General features: G+C 39.1%; 1 protein-coding gene and 3 long non-coding RNA genes across 5 annotated transcripts in view; 2 read left to right on the top strand and 2 right to left on the bottom strand.

Moving 5' to 3' along the window:
* LOC148353348 (aryl hydrocarbon receptor-like) overlaps positions 1–23704 on the top strand; it is a 103948-nt gene that overhangs the window by 5272 nt on the left and 74972 nt on the right. The gene's annotated exons all lie outside the window — the stretch shown is intronic.
* Positions 6602–8070, top strand: LOC148353350 (uncharacterized). Its single transcript, XR_015852754.1, has 2 exons — positions 6602–6841; positions 7606–8070. It is a non-coding gene; the product is annotated as an uncharacterized LOC148353350 (long non-coding RNA).
* On the bottom strand, positions 8154–9327 carry LOC148353349 (uncharacterized). Its single transcript, XR_015852753.1, has 2 exons — positions 8948–9327; positions 8154–8533 (listed from the first exon to the last, which is right to left on the bottom strand). It is a non-coding gene; the product is annotated as an uncharacterized LOC148353349 (long non-coding RNA).
* Positions 18700–23704, bottom strand: part of LOC148353347 (uncharacterized) — a 135782-nt gene continuing 130777 nt past the window's right edge. The window contains exon 2 of the long non-coding RNA XR_015852626.1: positions 18700–19168. This is a non-coding gene — a long non-coding RNA (uncharacterized LOC148353347). The remainder of the gene's footprint in view (positions 19169–23704) is intronic.

Here is a 23704-nt window from a genome sequence, read left to right as displayed (position 1 = left end):
AGTAGGTCGGAGGGGTGCTGGTGCCCACCCCAGCTGTCTTCAGGCAGTAGGCAGGGACACCCTGAACTGGTTGCCAGCTTGTGGCAGGGCACACACAGAAAGACAACTCCCACATTCATACCCTGGCACTGGCCAATCAACCTGACATGCATGTTTTTGGCATGTGGGAGGAAACCGGAGTGCCCGAAGGAAGCCCATTCAAGCACGGGTAGAACATGCAAACTCGGCACAGGAAGGGTGGTCGCTGGATTTGATCCCATGACCTAAGAACTATGCCGCGAATGCGCTAACCACTCATCCGCTTTGCTGGCCTCAAATTATCATATGGTACATCATTATTACAATGCAGTACATTGAGTTGCAATTATTTGCTATACAAATACATTTAATTGATTATTGATTATATATTTAACAAACTTAAATGAAATATATGTAATTTGTTACTCTCTGCCTCTATCTTCTAACTTAAATTCATGATCGCTGCTCCCTCAGCTCATTCGTGATGCGTGTGCAAGTATGTTCATTTCATAGACGCAGACGCTTAAATAAACTCTTTATCTTTTGTGGTGTTTAGGTTGGCATTTTGCCCCTCCTAGAAGCAGGCATTTAAATACTGTCACCGTTTTCATGCTACACTGACAAATAATTAAAAAAAACCTGCAGGGACGAGCATGACGTAAATCTCCAGCACTCCCACAACCCCCTATTCCTCAGACATAATATGTTCTACCCCGAACAGTTCTGATTAAAGTAAGATAAAAGCAGATAGGCGCAGTGGAATATAAAGCTCTTTAAACATAGTTGGGTATTGTTAACACATACCTGATAGAGAAAATATTGAACTTTTTGATGATACCAAGAAACGAGCACGCCATCTTTAAAGTCAACAATACAAACTCCATGTAAAAAATGCGTAATGTCGTAGCCAATCACAAGAGGGAGAAACGCTTCTCGAAGGGAACAGACTCGTGACTGGTGAGGAACCGGCTCATAGCTCAGTGTCGTTCACAAACGACACACTAGTTCAGACCACATCCCTGTCGCAAGGAAGAACTGTATTTAAGGAGGACTCTTATGTTAAATTATTGCGCTATCGTAAACTCCTTTAAACTAAATCAAACAAAGTAAAAATGACTCTGATAATAATACACGAATTATTAAAATCTAATTTCAATAAGTAAATGTATTATCCATATGGATGGGTTTGTGTCTATAAAATGACCTGAGTTGCAAGCCACCTTTAAAAAATAGCGCCGCTCCGCTCTGGCACAAGTGCGCAGCCCTGGCGCATTCATCACAATCAAGTTGGAGAGTCGACTGCTGCTCTCACGCGATGGACCAGCGAGGGCGGGGCAGTCTCGCGCGCCTCTTTCTGTTATTGTAATCTGATACTCCCCCCTTTGCCTCCCTCCTTCCCCTCTCTCCCTCTATTTTCTTCCAGCAAATCCTGTTTCCTTTTTGGCCTTTGACAGTACTGTATTACATGGTGCCAAGTTTGATATTTGCGTGAGTTAGGTATAGTCATGTCAGTGTTATAACAGGGGTTTTCAAACAATGTGCCAGGGCACGTGAGACCTTGTCTAGAATTCGTTTGCACAAAAAACATGCTATTTTTATGTCAATATCTGCTAACTTGTCATGTAAACATTGAGTCAAAAGTCTCCTTATTTAGGGGCATCCGTGCTGTGGATTCGGGTGGACCCGAACACAGGAAGTAGGAAAAGTAAAGGTGCTCGAAAATTATGGAATTTAATCACAAAATAAATAATTTAAGTCTCAAACAAATGTCAAATGAACAACTAAACTAATCAAACCAGAAAAAAACAACTGAAGTACCAAAATGAAACTGGAAAACAATTTGTTTGGGATTTGGATGGTGATAAATTAATGTGGAAAATGAAAATGACCCGACAATGTGTGCAGATCAAAATGTTTTTTCAAAGCGTGCAAGATAACCCAGGACAGGTGTGTGGTGTTTGGACACCTGTGCCCAAACCCTGGTTGAGGCCCTTAAGTGGTAGGAGGAGGGAGGATACTCTATCAATCTAACTACGACGCTCCCCTACTTACGACCATTTGACTTATGAAAAACGGTAGATACAAACATTTTTTCCCGGATGTCGAAAAATATCCGGACATTTCTGTAAGTTAGATTTTGTATTGTGTGCACCGTTTTCCGAGTACAGGACATTACTGTAGTGCTTCTTTCCTCTGTTTCATTTTAAAGTGGAAAGTGAAAAAAAGTGGAGGTGAAATGAAAGTGGAATATGGAAGCTCGATGCTGTTGAGAAAATGGTTGGATCGTTTTTTTTTTGGGCCACTTTTCACCACGTAGGAGGAAGTCGCCTAACTCTTGAAGCTCATCCTTCCAAAAGTAAGTTAAACTTAACTTTATTTATCTTTATAGAGCATCTTATTTTATGAAATGTTTATTTTTTTAGTACAAAAGATTATAGGTTACTTATAAAAGCCTTAAATATACTTATATAAACCTTAAACATACAAAATATAGCATTGAAGCAACTTACGAACAAATTCAACTTACGAGCAATCTCATTCGTAAGTAGGGAAGCATCTCTACAATGAAAGCACGTTTACATGATAGTTCATGTATTTCTGCTTCTCGTTCGAATCAGTATATTTACTTATAACAACCAAGTTTTTTTACCAGTAGGAGATGCTAATTTATATTCAATATCCTTTTATTGTTTTAACCTAGCATTTTTCGATCAAAACAAGAATTTGCCTCGGTAAAAAAACTGGCATCCTGTCAGTAATTCTAGTTGTAGTTGAACATATAAAATAACATTTCAAAAGTTTAAAATTGGGGTGCGTAGTTTGATGTGTCCTTAAAAAAGTTTAAAATAAAATATTTTCTTTATTAATTATGGGTTAACGTCACTCAACTGAGCCTTTATATATTTCTTATTGACTGCGCCTATCTGCTTTTTTCTTACTTTTATTGTCAGTGTTCCTGCCATAGTTGAACAAAATGAGTCTGGCGGTTCATGAGTGACTTCACACACATGCTGTTTTTTTTCATTTATTCTAGGATAAAAATGGTGGTACTAAGAAAAGGACTGGTGCAAATACAGTCCAAATGCCAACCCAAACCTCCAATAATATGAAAAAGGAAGACTTTATCGGAGCTCATCAAAGAAAGCCACGTACGTGCACACGGCACAGAGGCACCTTGACAGAGGCTGCGATGATTTCAGCCAGAAGATGGCGTCAGCAAGTTGAATATTTTGGAAGTTAAAGACACACACAATAAACGAGAGGCACATAATGTCTCATCTCATCTCATTAGCTGCACCGCTTATCCTCAGTAGGGTCGCGGGGGTGCTGCAGCCCATCCCAGCAATCATCGGGCAGTGGGCAGGGGACACCCTGAACTTGTTGCCAGCCAATTGCAGGGCACACAGGGACAGACAACTCGCTCGCTCATTCACACCTAGCAGCGTGTACTGTACTGTATTTTTCACTTTATACCCTTCTTTGTAACTAGAGCCGTTTTTTTTCCATTTCAGGTACTTTCTAACCCATAACCTTTGTATGTAAAGACATTCGTAAATAGAGGTACCACTGTAAAACATTTTGTAATAACACAAATAGACCACCGAATACACGTTAGATGTCCATGGCACATTGTAATTCAGGCAGTGGATATGAAAGGGTACCTTTGCATCGTTCCGTCAAGTCAAGTCATGTTGATTTGTATAGCCCTTAATCATGAAAAGTCTCAAAGGGCTGCACAGATAGCCATTACAATGCCCCTTTGTATGATGTTCAGCATGTCAAAACATGGAATAACGATAGTGTGAAGCTTTCATATGTACAGGAACAATAAATTTTCTGTTCCTGCTCAGATTCCTGCTTCATAACATCATCAAATTTTAGACAAGCAGAGGCGAATGTAAACAACAAACAAAACCAATAAAACATGACGGGCATATGTAAATAGATAGAATACAATTCGTTCCGTCCCCAACTGACTAATTTAGCAAGGACATTTTCCACATGGTGGTCTACTGTTGTTGCTGTGTTTGGTTTTAATGTTTCCCATGTGCGCTGCGCTGTTTGATATCATCCCATGCGCAAGAAGTCTTGGTCCTTGTTGTCACAGATGGTTTTTGTGCATACCTGGTGTCTTTGTGCTTGTAAAAAGAGCCTCACCTACATACAGTAATTTGTTATGGACATTTAGATTATTTTGTATCTTAGTAAAAATTCTTCAGTGTGTATTTGTACATAGATCATGTAATCTGGTGTCTTTGTCATTCAACATACCGGAAATGCTCTTAAATGGCAGTAAACACAATATGACCCAGCATATAAGCAAAAATTTTAAACAGAGGTTATGTGATTACTTTATTTTATGTAGTTAGTGACGCCAACGAAATGTGTTAAAATGTATGTTCAATGTGGAAAAAGGTATTTTCGTAATGTTTGCCCGTGCAAATTTCTTTTTTAATTTTGGTTACAATGGATAATTGATTGATCACTCACAATACATTTGATCATTTCCACCGATTGCAATCCTATACACCACTCAGCTAAAGCAGGGGTGGCGAACACGCGGCTCTAGAGCCGCCTGCGGCTCTTTGCCTAATCATATTTTCTATATAATGTGGCTCTTTGCCTCGTTTTATGTTTAGTTTGGTTTTCCCTCTTAAAACACACTTGAATCCATCAGAGTAAATAACAAAAATATAAATAATGTTTTGAAATTAATTTGTTGTTTTCATGCTGCTCCGGACACAACTGACTGCCAATCATCTGCGTAGGTTACGTTTAATGCGGGTCAGTGCGTGGTGTGGCTCTTTGACTCTCACGGTTAAAAATTTCGGCTCTTTGTGTCAAACTTGTTCGCCACCCCTGATCTAAAGGCCTCTTTTGCTGAAAACAATGAACCCCGCCTTGTGCAAACAAAAGAAGTTATCTGAGCTTGGCTTAAGCATGCACACACTTGACAGTTTGTCAATATTTTACGGATAAGGAAAACGAGCCTAGAGTAGTGATTTGTCATTTGCACAAAGATAAAACAATTCAGCAGGAAGGAACTGCACCCAAGGCATTCAAACAAACCGCTTATTTCCCACCATACCAATAGGTAGGCAGTATTTGAAGTTGTCAATAAAGCAAATACTGACCTAACTAAAGTGGATGCCTGTTAACGTTTCTGAGCAGTAAAAAGAATAAAGCTACTAAACAGAATAGGATGAAATTCATGGCATTGGACCATCGATTTAGAAACTTTATGACGCACTTACGCCTAAGATGTTATTTGACTAATTGGAAACGTGGCACGGCGGTTGAGTGGTTAGCGCGTCTGCTGCACAGTTCTAATGTCATGGGATCAAATCCAGCTACCAGCCTTCCTGTGCAAAATTTTGCATGTTCTCCCCGTGCCTGTGTGGGTTTCCTCCGGGGACTCTGGTTTCCCCCCACATTCCAAAAAGATGCAATTCAGGTTAATTGGATGGTCCAAATTGTCAGTTGGTGTGAGTGGGCGAGTGAGTTGTCTGTCTCTGTGTGCCCTGAGACTGGCTGGCAGCCCATCCCGAAGACACGCATCGAGATTGCAAATCTGGTCTGAAAAATCGCAATTTTTTTTTTTTTTTCCAAAAAGGTGCAGCCCTAGTGAGTTGCCTTACAGATGTTTAATATAAAGTCTAATTGGATTACAACCCTTACATATGCATATATTTATTCTCAGAATTTCATTGGCCAACCAATGTGTCAATCATCATCTAATCGGTCCCTTCTGGCTAAAGTTTTTTGGATACGTAATAAGGCATTTTTGTTTTTTCAATAGAGGCCCTCATAGGCTATTGGCAAATGGACCGAGAGAAAAAAACCTTGCAAAAGGTTGAGAGTGGTGTCATTCAAAATGTCAGAGGCTGGGGCCATACAGACGGAATACACCAAGGAACGTCAAATGATGCGGAATTCCTTTTAGGCTGATTTTTTTTTTCGTCTGTTGCTATTTTCGTGCTTTTGGAGTTAAATACTTTACACTGTTGAATTTACTGGACTGTCGTGAATATCTTAATTGGTGAGCTGTACCGGATTCATAGTTTTCGGGTATCCTGATTTAGATTGTGATGTTTCGTAGAAGGGTACATTTTTTTAAAAGATCAGCATGTCTTGAATCTCAAGAGTTAAAGCTTTCCAATGATACGTGTTATGACGGCCGGTACGGCGGCTGGGTGTTTTGCGCGCAGCTCCCACAGTGCAGAGTTTCAGGGTTCAATTTCAGCTACCGCAGCCTACCCGTGTGGAGTTTGCATGTTCTCCCCATGCCTGCGTGGGTTTCCTCCAGGCACTCTGGTTTCCTCCCACATTCAAAAACCATGCATGTCAGTTCAATTGGCAAGTCTAATGAATGTGAATGAGAAAGTGAGTTGTCTGTCTTTGTGGGCTCTGCGACTGGCAACCAGTTCGGGGTGTCCCCTGCCCACTGCCTGAAGATAGCTGGGATGGGCTCCAGCACCCCTGCAACCCTAGTGAGGATAAGAGGTTCAGAAAATGGAAGAATGGATGGATTCGGCATGATGTAATTTAGGTAATGATGTCATTGTGCAGACACGTCTTTGGCTGAGTCCCATTCTTCGCACTTTCACTCGCTATGTGCCCTAGTCACTCGGTTTGCGCGTTCACGTGAAAATGGGGTGTGTCCCGATACTCTCAAGACCGAGGCAGAAGTGCCCTCAAACCATGTCGTAGCCACTTCAAGACCGAGGGGGCTCTCGACCTCACTTGGCGGCGAAGTGACTACCCAGAAGGCTTTGCGAATTCTCAATATCAACAAACATGCCCGGAAAGGAACCGCACAAATGTAAGTAGTTTTCCACAACCACGCATGTATTTGCAACAAAATGTATTGAGATATCTTAGTTAGACGTAAATGCAATAGAAAATCGTATTTTCGCGTTAAAACACGAACATTGCAAAATCGCTACTTTACGAAGTGCACTAATCTACCAAGGGAGCTGGCAAAAAAAAATCTTCACGCTACAAACTTTAAAGTAGGATAACTGGGCAGAAAATCACGGTTCAGCCCATCCCTGTTTTTATCTTAAACGAGTCGTCCTTTTACATCTACTGTACATGGCCAGTCGCTAAAGGAGCATAGTCAGAATACCGTTCTGAACATAAGCGCTTGTTTACTGCACACAATTTCGGGTGTCGTGTTTTATTTACAATATGATTCTTTCATGTGAGATCAGAATGCATTAGTTTTCATCATGCATTATGAGTAATGTCTCCGAATTTCACGTGGAAATACAGTTGAAACAAACTACTATCACATAGTCCACTGCCTTCTCTGTAAACACATATTAAGTAAACTAATTACCTTCTCAAAATGTTGTCCAAATGTGGAGACAATTCTAAAGCATATGTGATGCTGGCCAATAGAAGGCTCATACAGCCATAAGAATAACATGTCAATTTTGTGTATCTATTCACTATCAAATAATTATCCAGAACACATCCTATAATTTCCTGTCTCACATCAACTTGCTGAGCATCCTATACTCAGTTGTTTTTGTACAATACATCAGCATTAAGTAATTCTTGTTTTTTCCACCCAACCTAAAGGCCACTGTAGAACGTCCCGTGGAAGAGCTGGTCACCATCACAGCTACCACGCCATCCACACCACCGGGCACGTCGTTGGCACCTTCTAATCCGGCGCCAAACCCCAAATCACCCAGAAAAAAAAGGAAGCACGATACACTCCTTGACTTTTTGAAAGCGGAGTCTGCCGGAGTGAGGAAAAGGCTCGAAGAAACTGTGGCCAAAACTGAGCGGTTCCCGTCCTTTTTGGGAAGCTCGTGGACAAATTTCCAGAACAGTGACATCTCTGCAATGTTTCCCTTTGTTTTATAAAAGGATAATATTGTTTTTTTTATTAAGAACTCAATGAAGTTCCAGTTTGTGTTTTCCAGCTTCATGGAAGTATTGGTATATTTTTGTTAAAATTTGTGACACATTATTTACTATTATGTATTTTGGCCCAATGTGAGTTTGTTTTTCTGAAAGTAAACTATTATTTAAGCTGGAGTGATTTGTAGTTGTTTTCTTTCCAACAGTCACATAGTTCACACACAGTATCTCACATCATTATGAAATAAACCACCAAGGTGTTACTCAAAATGAAGATGTTTATTGAATAGTAATGCAGAAAAGCACATAATGCAAATGTGGGTCTGACTTAAAGAGCCTAAATATGGCTTTTGGGCAATTTATTCCATATTAACTGTGGACAATTCTTTGTACGGTGGACCTGGGAACCCTGAAGACCCGTGACACCACACGGTAGGACAGAGCGTGGGCCAGCCAGTACACGTAGATCAGGACCTCCAGCCACGGCCCTGTTCCCTCTTTAGCAGCTCATGCAGGGCCCACATAACCTAACCTTCTTGCTCAACCTTAAGTCCTGAATGAGTTCTGACTCCACATCCAACCATAAGCACAGGATGGGAACATTCCTGTCCAACCTGTCCACGCTTATGGGACAGCCACTCTGGAACACAATAGATAACAATTTAGACATAAAAGTGGGCATAGAAAAGAAAAAGACCGCTTTAACTGTGATGTAAGCATCATGAAAAAATGTTGAAATGACCTTTTTTATATCCAATGACAACTCTTTTGAATTAAATTCCTTATGAACTAAGGTTTTTGGGTCGTACAGGGAAGTTTGGTGACGATATTATGTCAGCTTAAGGGTCAGGTGGACTGTTCTTGTGTTTGTTTACTTTTCGTCATGTCACACATTCAAAACCCCTACTATATGTCATAAAATGGCATTAAGATACTAATAAGTAGATTGCCATTTATGTCTACACAAACATAGGGTATTATGTGAACGTGCATTGTATGTTAACTCTTACTGTATTTGACCGAACGGGTCATTTTTTTTAATGAGTGTACGTACCTTGTAAAGATGAATCAGCACTACATAGCGCCAAAGCTGTCTTCAGTATAGCACATTTCTCCTCCGTTGATTGGAGACACGGAAAAGATGATGAGCTTTCAGGCAATCGGTAATAACACAGCTGTAGCGGGCATTTTTAACGTTGCACGAACTCTCCAACTGACACACTACGTTGAGACTCGAGTTGTTTACATGTGACGTAGGCCTATACGTCACTAAGGTCTACAGCCAATTAATATTACCGCCATCTCCTGGACAGGGGTGGAACCTTGCAAGTCTTGTCCAAACCTTTTCCACTTTGCACTCCACTCGATGAGGGCACTCCTCTATCGAGGGACCTCACTGGAGGGTTCTCGGGGCCGAGTGAGAGAAATGGGATTGGGCCTTTGTTTCTCTACAATCTGAATTTGTTTATTCAGTATATTAGTCTGATAGAACATTTGGGATAAAGGGATCATGCACAACAAATACAAAACTTACTAAGTTGGTATTCAGTACAGTTTCCATCTGTACAAAATCAAAATAAAGCAAATTTTTCATTTGAATAAATAGATAAATTATTATTATTATTATTATTATATTTTTTTTTTCTTGAAAAAGTTATCGCCCACCCGGGCAGAGTCGTTGTGTAAGTTGTACGCCCGACGCAAAAGATGCATGTTATTTTAAACACTGCCTACCACTCAAATAATTCTAATTATATGTATTTTTTCCAAATGATGTTAGAATTTTCACAAGTTTCATTTACATGACATCTTCTCTCACTCAAATACGCCATGAACATAAAAACAGCAACTACATGCCGTATTCTTATTTTTCATGTGAGCAGGTTATGTCACAGGAAAAATTGTCAAGGGGCTTGTGGCGTCACAAAGTCGTGATTTCTCCTGCTCCGTTATAGACACGAGCAATTAGACCGACTGAAGAGGGCTGTCCCAGAAAAGGTTCCTGTCCCTTTCCCACAATGGAAATTCCTGCATTCTAAACATTGATGTAATTTTCAAATCTGAAACAAAGCTGTCATCTGAAATGCATAGAGGTCTATATGGCTTAGACATTATTAATCAGATTGTGTTTTGTACCAGTTTAGACCCTTGGAATATTATTGTAAAAATGATTTTTGTTGACTTCTCCTTTAAGTAGTTTAAGTTTTTGTAACACACACACACACACATATTGCTTACTAAAGTTCATTGCAACCTTTATTATACTAACATGTGCATGCATGCATCCACACATACACGCACACACATAAAAGGTGTGGGGGCACGCAAAGTAAAACAAGTCCCTTTCAGAGGTAACACAGCAACCTTTTGTTCTCTCCAGTTTGTTTCACTGTGAGTGCTGACACACATTTGACACCTTGCTCTCCCATTTAAAGTAGGATTTGTCTTTAGTCTAACAAAAAAAAAAAATCATTTAATTTATATTTTGAAAAGTTTATCACAAAGTCATGAAAATGTCAGGGAATGTGAAAAACTTCAGCGTTCCATTTTTATTCTTTTTTTTCACCTATACATTTTTTGTAAGCCAGCACAAGCTTTTTATAAACCATCCTTGCAATTTGTGTTGATCACCAGGCAAAGAAAGCAACACCAACTGTCGCTGAATCATTCTCCAGAGGTTGGTCCGCAGTTTGTAGGATCAAAACCTACAAAACTGTGTTTGTAAAAAACAAAACCCTTGTGGTGCAGATTGCACTGACCATAGTAAAGCCTAATTAGTACAATTTCGTTTTTTTTTTTTTTTTTTTAGAATTTAAAAACAAATCACCGTTAAAATCAAAATAACTTAATGTAGGTAATATGTAGGTTCAGTTTTTAATATTGGACACCTCCAAAGGACATCACATAACATTCCAGTTCGTTATTTTGACCATAATACCTCACTTTTGTTAGTTGTTTTGACACTTATGCACTGTTTACATCATTGTCATTATTGGCCAATCATGTTGCTGTTCTTTGATTTTTACAACCTTTTAGGCGGTTCTGCTTTTTAACTCAGATCATCTGACAAAAAGAAAGGGCTCAGACAAGGGCTTTTGGTACATGTTTGAATTCCTTTTTTGAAGTTTAGGCTCTCCATTTTTCTCCTTACAAGTTCAAAATCCATTGATGTCTTACTTTTGTACCATTACAATTCGTGCTTTGCCATAGATCATCTTGTCATTTAGAGCCGAAAATAAACATTTGACAAGTGACATAATCTATTATTTGCTAAATTACGGATGTGGATAGAAATTTGTTTAGTGGGGGATGCCGGGTGATATTTTACCAACAGAATTGTGTACCATTCTAGGGCGGCAACGAACTATTATTTTCATAATGGATGAATCGGTCGATTATTTTTTTCGGTTATTCGATGAATCAGATTTCTAAAACACATCTTTATTAAATCCCCTTTATTCAAATATTTGACATTGTGGACCAATACAAAAATAGTGCACAAAACAACAGACTATAAAATATAATATAATATAAAAAAAGTTAAAATCCAAGTGCTTTTCAAATAACTAGAGTTGTTTAAAGATAGAAAAGTAAGTACATGTCTTAAGGTGTTGTAAGAAAAGTTTTATTAGAAAACTGAGTGGGGGCTGGCCTAACAGGCAGAAGCAACTCGTTACACTGCTTTTAAGGCTTATAAAGCAAAAGCCCGGGTTTCTCTTCACTTCATTGATGATCTGGGAACAGAAGACGTCTGTTCAGAAACCTAAAGCATACTAGTCCCACTAAGTTGTGGACAATTCATGAGTTTTTTATCTGTCATTTGATGACATATTGCTGCATTCAACAACACATTTGAGACCGTGTGCGAAAGGCTGTACAATCAACCCAAATGTAATCAACATTGCGATGTGACGTAGTGTGATAATGTAATCGCATGACACAGTGTTCTCGTTTGCCCGCGTCCCTGCGTCCTAGACGCATAATTTTAGCTGGGGACGCATAGTGTCAAATCAACCTGCGTCCCAACGTTTTTGACACAAAATTGTCATTATTACCCGATTACATTTTTTTTAACAAAGATTTACCGCACTCCAAACTTTTCGTCAGGCAGATCCGCCATTGTTGTTTTGGTCTCGCGGTTTGAGTTTTCGTCTGCACGCCGATCTCGGCAAACGAGATCTCGTTGCTTCAAGATTACGTCATTGTTGTAGTGCTTGTCGTCGAGTGAAAGAGAAATATGCCTCCAAAAAAACATTAGTATTAGGTGAAAAGCAACACAAAATTGTTAATTTCTTTAGTGTCAGTAACAAGTTGAAACAATGCAGAAAGTGTAATATATATATATATATATATATATATATATATATATATATGTATATATATGTATATATGTGTATATGTGTGTGTGTATATAGATGTATATTACTGTATTGAAGCAGCCAGAGAACCTGAATGAGCCTCGTAGCAAAAAAGCTCTACTTGCATGTTTCACATACCTGTTCAGAGCTGCAACCTGTCACACAGCTAGGCTGGTGACTGTGCTGGTTGGCTTAGTTTTTTTTTTTGTATATGTCTGGCGTTCAAACAGAAAGGGGGGCGGATTATTTGTACTCTTGTCTTTGTTGAACAACTCTTGCCTCAAAAGAATGCAAACACGAGCCATGTGTAACATGTTTTGGTTGCTGATTTGTACAATAACTTATATTAAATAAGCTGAGATATATTTTTTAATTTAGTCAACATAATCAAGTGTGGGAGGAGAACCGTTTGAAGCATGCACTGCCCGCGCTGCTTCAAGTTGTGTTGATCACTTGTTTGGGATCACATGACCACTCAAGATGGCTACATTGGTTACCGTTTTTTCGCACCTTGACGTCGTTAATAAACGTTTTCTATAAAAAACATCACTCGTATACAAGATCATCTGATGACCGGAATACATAACTCATGTTAAAAGGAAAACACGCCAATCCGAAAGATACTTTGAAAAATTATTTTCACCCATACACAGTTGTTGGTGGTTGCTATGGTAAGAAGATGTTTGTCATCATTCTGTGAAGATCAACAAAGGAACTCCGCCTGCCAACACTTGTATCGCGACCGTTATTGGAGTTTTTGCAAAAGTCGACAGGATAATACCGAGGGAACTGTAGCTTGTTGGAAATTGCTATGCTGATCAATTTGTGCATTAAATCAACAATTTTTATGGCTTTGTGGACGTTAAAGTTAAAATTTAAACTTGACTACATTTGTGAATAATAAACTTTGATTGAGCAGTTTTGCTCTCGTTGTGAATGCCATAGCATGATGAAAGGTTTCACAAATACAGACACCACTTAGTGAGGTGGAACATTTTATATGTCAAGTCAAGTCATGTTTATTTGTATAGCCCTTAATCAGAAGGAGGCACAAAGTGCTGCATATGTAAACACAAAGATAGCTTGTTGGAGTTGCTTCCATTGTCTTTTCCTATTTCTTTATAATTTGGGCACCTGTTGCTAAAGGAACATGTAACTTTGGTGTTGACTAATTTATCCTCAGGAAGGGCGTCTTAAATGTATTTTGGTGTGACCGCCATGTATTGTATTAATAGTTAATTTGTTGTTGATACTAGAAAAGAGGCATAAGTAACCAGTTCATGTCTTTGTATTTTTTGGTTATTGTTCAGTATAATATAAACATCAAAAGATATACCAAAGAACTGAAGAAGGACTATTGTATTACGTGAACGTGAACACAACAGTCATGCTCAAAATTTCAAACGAAATAAAGAGGATCTGGTACCAGTAGTGCCACACGCGTATCAGAAGGCTTTGGAGGCAAAGTGTGCTGCAGCAGATGAACTCGTTGGGGCTGCTACCCGTCAATGCCATGGCCCGGCTTATCTCTTAAGAGTGGAAGGACGCTTTACACCAAGGGTCGACAACCTAAAACATTTTAAAGAGCAAAAAATGAAAAGCCCTATATAAGCCAAAGTGAATTTAACACATGCCATATGTATTTTAATTAGCTATTTTAACATACTATCAAAATGACTTAGTTGGATACAACGCATCCTGTGGGTACTAATGGTACACAAGACTATTCAGTTGTAGTCAAGTTTAACTTAATTAAAATATTAATGAATTACATTATGTTTCATTGCTTTGAAAAAAATGAAAGAACTGCAAAAACGAAATGCAATTTTTGATGTCATTTTTATTTTGAAGAATTGAAAAGAATAAAAGGGAATGTTCATATTTTGCCCTTATCTGGGCAACAAAACAGTGCAATGATGCTGTAATCATTTATAAAAATAAAGTAGCAGCCTTTTAAAAAGTGAAACTAAATAAAATTAAATTGATACAGTTTAATATGAATTTCTGTGCAGTACTTGGAAAACAAGCGAAGGAGAGTTCTCCAGGCAGGCGTTCAAGCATGAGAGCCACCACTTTACGTCACAATTTTTGACTTTGCTGCGTTTGAGGCCACAACCTGTATCCCTTCTTTTTACAACCTGATGACAATGAGAGATCAAACCAGTCACTTTCCACCCGTAAATTCGTACCAGCTAAACTTCCCTTTCATCTCATAGTTACATCGTTGCACCCTTTGTTGAAATCTAATATTTACTATGCACATTCTTACAACATTGGAAAATGTTCAAAGTGTTTGTGTCATGTTTGTCTTTCTACGGAAATAATATTAAAACAAAAATACATGACACTCCCCATATTTTTTGATTAGTAAACATTTTAAGAAATGTGCCAGGGAGCCGCTCGGCAGAGCTAAAGAGCCGCATTCAACTCCTGAACCGGGGTTTCTGACCTCCGCTTTACCCAGGCAACAATGGTAACCAGATGATGAAGGTGCTGTATCTGAGTCAGATCAGGAGGCTTCTTCTACTCCTGGTAACCATGGAAGCAAGTAATAATCTTATTGTGGGAGAGCAAACCCCAACCCCAAAAAACCGCCTGGCTGTACTTTCCAAGACACAGGATGGTGCCCCACAACCGAGGCGGTAAGGGACCTGTGAAATGTGATTATAGGACTCAATAGACATACCAAAGAAGTAAACTTGTACACACAAGACAAAAAGTCACTAACACTTTAGCCATCATACTTTGCCGGTTGGTCACGTGTCAAAGGGATGTGCAAGAGCACAGAATTATGTCCTACACACGCAGACAGCCACAAGAGTAGTCGCTGTGCAAAATGACATTCCAAGCAACGACCAATGAGGAAAAATATGTTTTTGCTACTACTGCTGAGGATTCAAAACAATCGTCCACCTTTAATGACGTCATATTCTTCTTTTTGTATGAAGCTACGTGATGACATTTTTCAGAGCCAACTGGGCCCAGTCATGGTTTTGTACAGTAATGTAATTGAGGTGGTGGGGGAGTCAGGCATCAGCATGGTACGGAAGAAATAGCCCTTGTGTGAGTCCACCCTAAAATCTCTCGGCCCACCCATGAAACATGAGCAGTTGGGTCAGTTGTCCCCCCTTTCTTTCTCCTGCCAGTCTCTCTTTGTGTCTCTCCGTCTTAATCTGTCTTTTTCTCCCTCCGTTTCATTTTTTTCTTCTTCTGTGCATTGTAGACAAAGTTTTAGTACAACTGGAACTCAAAACTGCCTTACTTTAAATCAGTGGCATACTGATTGGTCAGCTAAGACATGGGTTCACCAATAAATCATCAATAACAGAATGTTTAGTCGATTTGTCGCGTTGTTGGACTGGTTTATGACGTGCTTTTGGTTCTGCAGCGTTGATGGGATGGTAAAATCTGCAGATTAAACTTGTAGCCTGCTTGCTACAAGATTGGCCAAACTGATTTTTGGGGAGAGGACTTCATATTTATTGTTGCTAAGGTTGAAAGGTTGTTTTGACAAAGAGCTAAAATTCACTATCGCACGAATGAAATGTGATTCATATCATCCTTCTGTTCTTTTTCAATGTGTCTGTATTTCCATTTTGTTTCGTTTGAGAATTTCCTGCTTATGTACAATCCTTTTGTAACGTGATATTTAGTGTCACTGGCCACTCATTCAATAAATCTAACACAAATGACCAGAGGCAGGTAGAGTAGCCAAAAATGTTATTCAAGTAAAAGTACTGTTGCCTCAGAATAATGTTACTCAAGTAAAATTACTTGAGTAAAAGTAAACAAGTACTTGGTAAAAAAATTACTTATATACTGACTAACTGTAGCAACGTCATATTTTTTTTTTTTAAACAACCAATCAACAAAAATACATTGAATTTAAAAACAGAATCAAATAATCAATGTAAATTCAAGTGCTTTAATAAGCAATAAAATAAAAATAGTATAAATAAAATACATAATTTAGGCACATCTGGCACATTTAGAGCCCCAATACTTAACAGGTTTTGCAAGCAGAACATCAAGCTAGCCCATGAACTCGAACAAAGGAGAGATTTCATATTGTAGCTGGTGTTTGGTATCCTTTTGATGTGAGGCCAGGGTTGCTCCTCCTCTTCCATGTTTTCATAGTCTGTTGCTAAGCGACATTTCCGATCTGTTTCAGCCGTAAACAACTTTTTCCCCGATAAAGTCGAAGATTGTTTCGTGGCGATGCTGAGCCTGGCAGTTCTACGTCAGGGGTCGGCAGCCTATGACATGCGTGCCAGCAATGGCACGCGAGCGCACGGCAAAATAATAAGGATTAGATTTTAAAAATGCGCATTTTTACCTGAAATTTAGACATTTTCAGTTGCGCGTTATTTAGAGGCCTTATGTTAGCGCCGCTCCTCCTCTGCTTCATGTGTCAATGTGTGTTTGCGCGGCGCCTCGCAGAGGAGAGATCCGTGTTTTAACCCAGCCATCGAAACACGCGCGCCATAGATGAACGAATCATGACGGCTCCTCCAGCGAAACGGCGCATTCTTTCCAGCCAGCGTGGACAGACGAATGAGGCTTTGTGCAAAAAAATGATCGTGCTGTTTTGTGCATTATGCCTTGAAAGCGTTGTACCTCGCACAGCGTTAAACGTCATTACGAGACGAAACATGAATATGAATTCAAGGATGAGTTCGACAAGACAAAGACATTAAAACGCCCTGTGTCTAGGTACGGCAAACAAACACAGACCCTGAACACCTTTGTCACTGCTAAAAACACACTAGTGAAGCAAGCTGTCACATTGCTCACTGCATAGCAAAGAACAGAAAACCCTTTACTGACGGCAAAGATTTTAAAGAAGCCTGTGTATGCATGTGTGCGCGCGCGTGCCTTCTGCTTTGCTTCTGCTATTTCAAGTTTTGATATATTCTGCAACAATATATCATTGATGAATGGTATGGTAGCTGTCCATAGCACTTTTTTTTTGATTGTAGTTTATTGTTAATGAAGAATGGTTGACCCTGGTTAATTCTTGTGGCAAAAAATTGAAGCCATGAATGGCGACAGGCCTTTCCACTTATTATTCACATTCATTTTTTAATTGATTGATGAACAAGAATAGTGGAAGATAAATTGGTCAGTTATACCAGTGTTTTTCAACCAGTGTGCCGGGGCGCACTAGTGTGCACTGAGACCTTGGCCCAATCCCATTTCTCTCACTCGGCCCTGAGAACCCTCCAGTGAGGTCCCTCGATAGAGGAGTGCCCTCCGCGAGTTGAGTGCAAAGTGGAGATGGTTTGGACAAGACTTGCAAGGTTCCACCCCTGTCCAGGAGATGGCGGTAATATTAATTGGTTGTAGACCTTAGTGACGTAAAGGCCTACGTCACATGTAAACAACTCGAGTCTCAACCTGTAGTGTGTCAGTTGGAGAGTTCGTGCAACGTTAAAAACGCCCGCTACAGCTGTGTTATTACCGATTGCCTGAAAGCTCATCATCTTTTCCGTGTCTCCAATCAACGGAGGAGAAATGTGCTATACTGAAGACAGCTTCGGCGCTATGTAGTGCTGATTCATCTTTACAAGGTACGTACACTCATTAAAAAAAAATGACCCGTTCGGTCAAATACAGTAAGAGTTAACATACAATGCACGTTCACATAATACCCTATGTTTGTGTAGACATAAATGGCAATCTACTTATTAGTATCTTAATGCCATTTTATGACATATAGTAGGGGTCTTGAATGTGTGACATGACGAAAAGTAAACAAACACAAGAACAGTCCACCTGACCCTTAAGCTGACATAATATCGTCACCAAACTTCCCTGTACGACCCAAAAACCTTAGTTCATAAGGAATTTAATTCAAAAGAGTTGTCATTGGATATAAAAAAGGTCATTTCAACATTTTTTCATGATGCTTACATCACAGTTAAAGCGGTCTTTTTCTTTTCTATGCCCACATTTATGTCTAAATTGTTTGTTATCTATTGTGTTCCAGAGTGGCTGTCCCATAAGCGTGGACAGGTTGGACAGGAATGTTCCCATCCTGTGCTTATGGTTGGATGTGGAGTCAGAACTCATTCAGGACTTAAGGTTGAGCAAGAAGGTTATGTGGGCCCTGCAGGAGCTGCTAAAGAGGGAACAGGGCCGTGGCTGGAGGTCCTGTTCTACGTGTACTGGCTGGCCCACGCTCTGTCCTACCGTGTGGTGTCACGGGTCTTCAGGGTTCCCAGGTCCACCGTACAAAGAATTGTCCACAGTTAATATGGAATAAATTGCCCAAAAGCCATATTTTAGGCTCTTTAAGTCAGACCCACATTTGCATTATGTGCTTTTCTGCATTACTATTTAATAAACATCTTCATTTTGAGTAACACCTTGGTGGTTTATTTCATAATGATGTGAGATACTGTGTGTGAACTATGTGACTGTTGGACAGAAAACAACTACAAATCACTCCAGCTTAAATAATAGTTTACTTTCAGAAAAACAAACTCACATTGGGCCAAAATACATAATAGTAAATAAATAATGTGTCACAAATTTTAACAAAAATATACCAATACTTCCATGAAGCTGGAAAACACAAACTGGAACTTCATTGAGTTCTTAATAAAAAAGAAAATATTTTCCTTTTATAAAACAAAGGGAAACATTGCAGAGATGTCACTGTTCTGGAAATTTGTCCACGAGCTTCCCAAAAAGGACAGGAACCGCTCAGTTTTGGCCACAGTTTCTTCGAGCCTTTTCCTCACTCCGGCAGACTCCACTTTCAAAAAGTCAAGGAGTGTATCGTGCTTCCTTTTTTTTCTGGGTGATCTGGGGTTTGGCGCCGGATTAGAAGGTGCCAACGACGTGCCCGGTGGTGTGGATGGCGTGGTAGCTGTGATGGTGACCAGCTCTTCCACGGGACGTTCTACAGTGGCCTTTAGGTTGGGTGGAAAAAACAAGAATTACTTAATGCTGATGTATTGTACAAAAACAACTGTGTATAGGATGCTCAACAAGTTGATGTGAGACAGGAAATTATAGGATGTGTTCTGGATAATTATTTGATAGTGAATAGATACACAAAATTGACATGTTATTCTTATGGCTGTATGAGCCTTCTATTGGCCAGCATCACATATGCTTTAGAATTGTCTCCACATTTGGACAACATTTTGAGAAGGTAATTAGTTTACTTAATATGTGTTTACAGAGAAGGCAGTGGACTATGTGATAGTAGTTTGTTTCAACTGTATTTCCACGTGAAATTTGGAGACATTACTCATAATGCATGATGAAAACTAATGCATTCTGATCTCACATGAAAGAATCATATTGTAAATAAAACACGACACCCGAAATTGTGTGCAGTAAACAAGCGCTTATGTCCAGAACGGTATTCTGACTATGCTCCTTTAGCGACTGGCCATGTAAAGTAGATGTAAAAGCACGACTCGTTTAAGATAAAAACAGGGATGGGCTGAACCGTGATTTTCTGCACAGTTATCCTACTTTACAGTTTGTAGCGTGAAGATTTTTTTTTACCAGCTCCCTTGGTAGATTAGTGCACTTCGTAAAGTAGCGATTTTGCAATGTTCGTGTTTTAACGCGAAAATACGATTTTCTATTGCATTTACGTCTAACTAAGATATCTCAATACATCTTGTTGCAAATACATGCGTGGTTGTGGAAAACTACTTACATTTGTGCGGTTCCTTTTCGGGCATGTTTGTTGATATTGAGAATTCGCAAAGCCTTCTGGGTAGTCACTTCACTGCCAAGTGAGGTCGAGAGCCCCCTCGGTCTTGAAGTGGTTACGACATGGTTTGAGGGCACTTCTGCCTCGGTCTTGAGAGTATCGGGACACACCCCATTTTCACGTGAACGCGCAAACCGAGTGACTAGGGCACATAGCGAGTGAAAGTGCGAAGAATGGGACGCAGCCCTTGTCTAGTGTGCCAAAAAATCAGGCCGTTATTCAGTATTTTGCAATCTTCAGATGAGGAACTGTAATAGGCATCCATATCAGTAGGTGGCAGTAGATATGTATATACTTTTTATGTACCAATTATCTGCTCTTGAGTTAGTACAGTACATTTAATAACTTAATTTGTTTAACAAAGCGGTTTAAGATTGCACTGTAAAAAATAAAAACTAAGTACATCATTCTTTTTTATTTTAATTATCATTTTCTTCTTTTTATATAGTAATTATCTGCTTATGGGGTAGTACAGTGAAATATTTGACATAACTTCATTCTCAAACATTTTCGACGGACGGTCTGGCTCTGAACGTTTTTATAAATAAAAGTGTACCTTGGTTCAAAAAGGTTTGTATATCCACGTTGTATATTTGGACTGGTGTAAAATTACAGCTCTGTTGGATATTAAAACAATGTTGTGCAAGTCATTAATCTTGGTGTGGCACACTGATTTACAAAGAAATTTGAAAGTTGCTGACCCCTGTTCTACGTCAATATAAATGTTCCTTAGTGGAAACAGACAGACGCGTAAATACTAGGAGTGGATTTATTGAGTAACGACTTTATTGTTGCCTAATGTAGCAGAGTAAAAGTACCGTTTTTTTCTTCACAAATTTACTCAAGTAAAAGTTCAGGGCTTTAAATATACTCCTATAAGTACAAAATTTGCAAATTACCCATATTTTTTGCTTTCAAAATTAACTTCACAAACCTCTCTTCTTTTGGCCTCATGTTTGGAAGGATGATCTATGTTCATTGACTTAACCACACAGGAAAATTGCAGCTCAGCTGCATAAATCATAACTTTTGTTTATTGTGCTTTACAAAATAACTCAAACCTCAATTGAATATTCATCAACTTGGACTCCTCGTGCAATAACTCTTTATCACTAAATTGTGCTACCGTATTTCCTGGACTATTAGTCGCTCTGGAGTATAAGTCGCACCAGTCAAAAACGCGAAATTAAGAAGGAAAAATCATATATGTCGCATCGGAGTATAAGTCACATTTGGGGGAAGATTAATCAGTTAAAACCCAACACCCAAAACATACATGTCATATTGAAAGGCAATTAAAAATAAAGGAGAACAACATGCTGAATAAGTTTGTATGGTTTACAAAGGTTACATGATTAACCAGCCTGTTAATTTCAGTAACGACGTAATATTTGAAGAGTTTTTCAGATAACTCGAGCATAAATGAGATGCTAAAGAAAAGCTCATATTCACTCCAAATCACAGTTGTCAGTCACGGTACACAATCTGACCGCCTCTCCCTTCCGCCTCTAAGTCGGTTTCGTCAGACTCCTCATTACTTCCGCTTTCTGCTTTTCACGCGGAGAGGCCTTTTTCAGCACAACATGGCAAGGTTGAAAATATAAACACAGGCCTAGACCACCCTCTTGTGGTTTTGGGTGAAAATAACATGTGAAAGGATATACACGGTAATAATGTGTTAATAATTTCACATATAAGTCTGACCAGGGAACAAGTTGGACCCCCAATCAAACTATGAAAAAAAATGTCCTTTATCGTCCCGAAAACATGGTACACAAATTTTTGTTTATGGGATATTCCTCATTCGAGCCAATACCTTCAATACATCTCTTTTTCTACGAAGGGAAATTTATTTTTCAATATTTGCAAAATACTTAATGGAACCAAAGCATTTAAGCCAAGTCAGTAGTTTTCAGTAGTAAAGCCTTGGCAACAAAGAATTATTTGTACTTAGCAATAAAAACATATTGCTGTGAAGTTCGTATGAACAGTGAAACGTTCTGTGTTTGTAACCATAATCATTGCAGTTGTTGCCATTTAATACTTTTTTTATTACTATGATTCCCCTTGCAGAGCATGTGTGTCTGATTTCAGGGTCATTCGTGAGCATTTGGCACTCGTAAGCTACAGCCAAGCACAGTGAGTTCAGCTTTAAATAGGTCAGACATGGCTGTTGTTTGTTGGAATGAGGACTGCCCAAGGCAAAAAGAAAGATAGGAAGGAAGGATGTGTACATTGGCAATGTTCAATTGATTTTGTTCCCTTGTGTAATCTTTAAGTACCAAATATTAAACTATCTTAAATTGTTTTTTGTGAAATTGTCTTCGGATTTAGACCACAGGGTGACATAAATCAAGGGACCCACGTTTTTTTCTCCCATGGGCCCTGTTTCTGATAAATGTGCATGTAATCGGATTTTCTAAAGAAAATCAGATATGAAATAAGTAGGATATATGCAGAGTTCTCAGATCAGATAGTCATTTAAAATGTTTTATTAGCCAATTACAGGCTTTCTGTTCTGTGCTTTGACAACTTATTTTGTTTTACTTGTATACCGTACTTTCCGCACTATAAGGCGCACCGTGTTATAAGACGCACCTTCAATGAATTATATATTTTTAAACTTTTTCCATACATAAGGCGCACCCCATTATAAGGCGCTATAAGTGCATGCTGGGTTAAGATCAGGTAACTGTGCAATTTTGTAATTGTAATCCTGTGCAGTCCTCCGAGACATTTTTGTGATTAAGGGCGTCATAAATAAATGTGACTTAACTTGACTTTGCTACAGTAGAGGATGTAGTTACGTTATGCAACCGTTAGATGGTGCCGCGCTAAAGGGAATGTCAACAAAACAGTCAAATACCAGCTCAGTAGCCTAGATGGTAAGGCGCCCTCTCTGAGACTGGGAGGTCGCTGGTTCGCGCCTCGGCCCAGTCATACCTAAGACTTATAACATTGGTAAAAATGGCGGCGCCCTCTGTTGGCTGCGGCTGCATCGGCTCGCTACAACGGGTCAGGTGTATCGACATTTCGTTCTGTGTACATTGTTACAAAGAATGACAATACAAAGGAAATTATTATATTTATTATTAAAATAGGTCAGTCAAACTTTATTAATAGATAACAAACAAGCTTTCCACAACTCCATTCACTCTCAAAATGAATAAACAGCCGTTTTATTATTTTCTCTGAGGTAAAGCATTTTCGTGACACATCTTTAACATCTTTGAACAACAGCAAGGCATAACATTTTACTTTTCCTCCATTTAGTCAACATGCAAAAAAATGTCTGATACTGTTATGGTAAATTAAACGTTAGTGCAATTGCAATATAGTGACACTCGTAATGTGCAAAAACAACAAGTGCAAAACAATAACAGTAAAGCAATAACATAATAACTGTAAAATGTAAAACGTTGTAGTGGGTTTTACATAATTCACCGTTGGAACCGTTGTTCAGTTAGAGAGATCCTAGGGGGACTCTCAATTCTGCCGGCTCGAGCCACTCTCGTGTTCGATTCATTAATGTTGAACTCTCTCGCTGCTGCTCTATTCCCGTGTTCTACTGCGTGACTGATCGCCTTGAGTTTAAACTCTGCGTTGTAAGCGTGTCTCTTAATAGAAGCCATTTCAGGGTCTTTATACAAACGCACAAATAAAAGAGAATCGTTGTTTAATATTTCCCAGTATGCACAGCGCACTACTTCTTCTA

This window comes from Urocampus carinirostris, chromosome 14, assembly GCF_059441175.1.
Source record: "Urocampus carinirostris isolate Australia breed hairy pipefish chromosome 14, RoL_Ucar_1.0, whole genome shotgun sequence".
Lineage (NCBI taxonomy): Eukaryota > Metazoa > Chordata > Actinopteri > Syngnathiformes > Syngnathidae > Urocampus > Urocampus carinirostris.
Note: the sequence above shows the minus strand (reverse complement) of the source record. Positions and strands in the feature narration are given on the sequence as shown.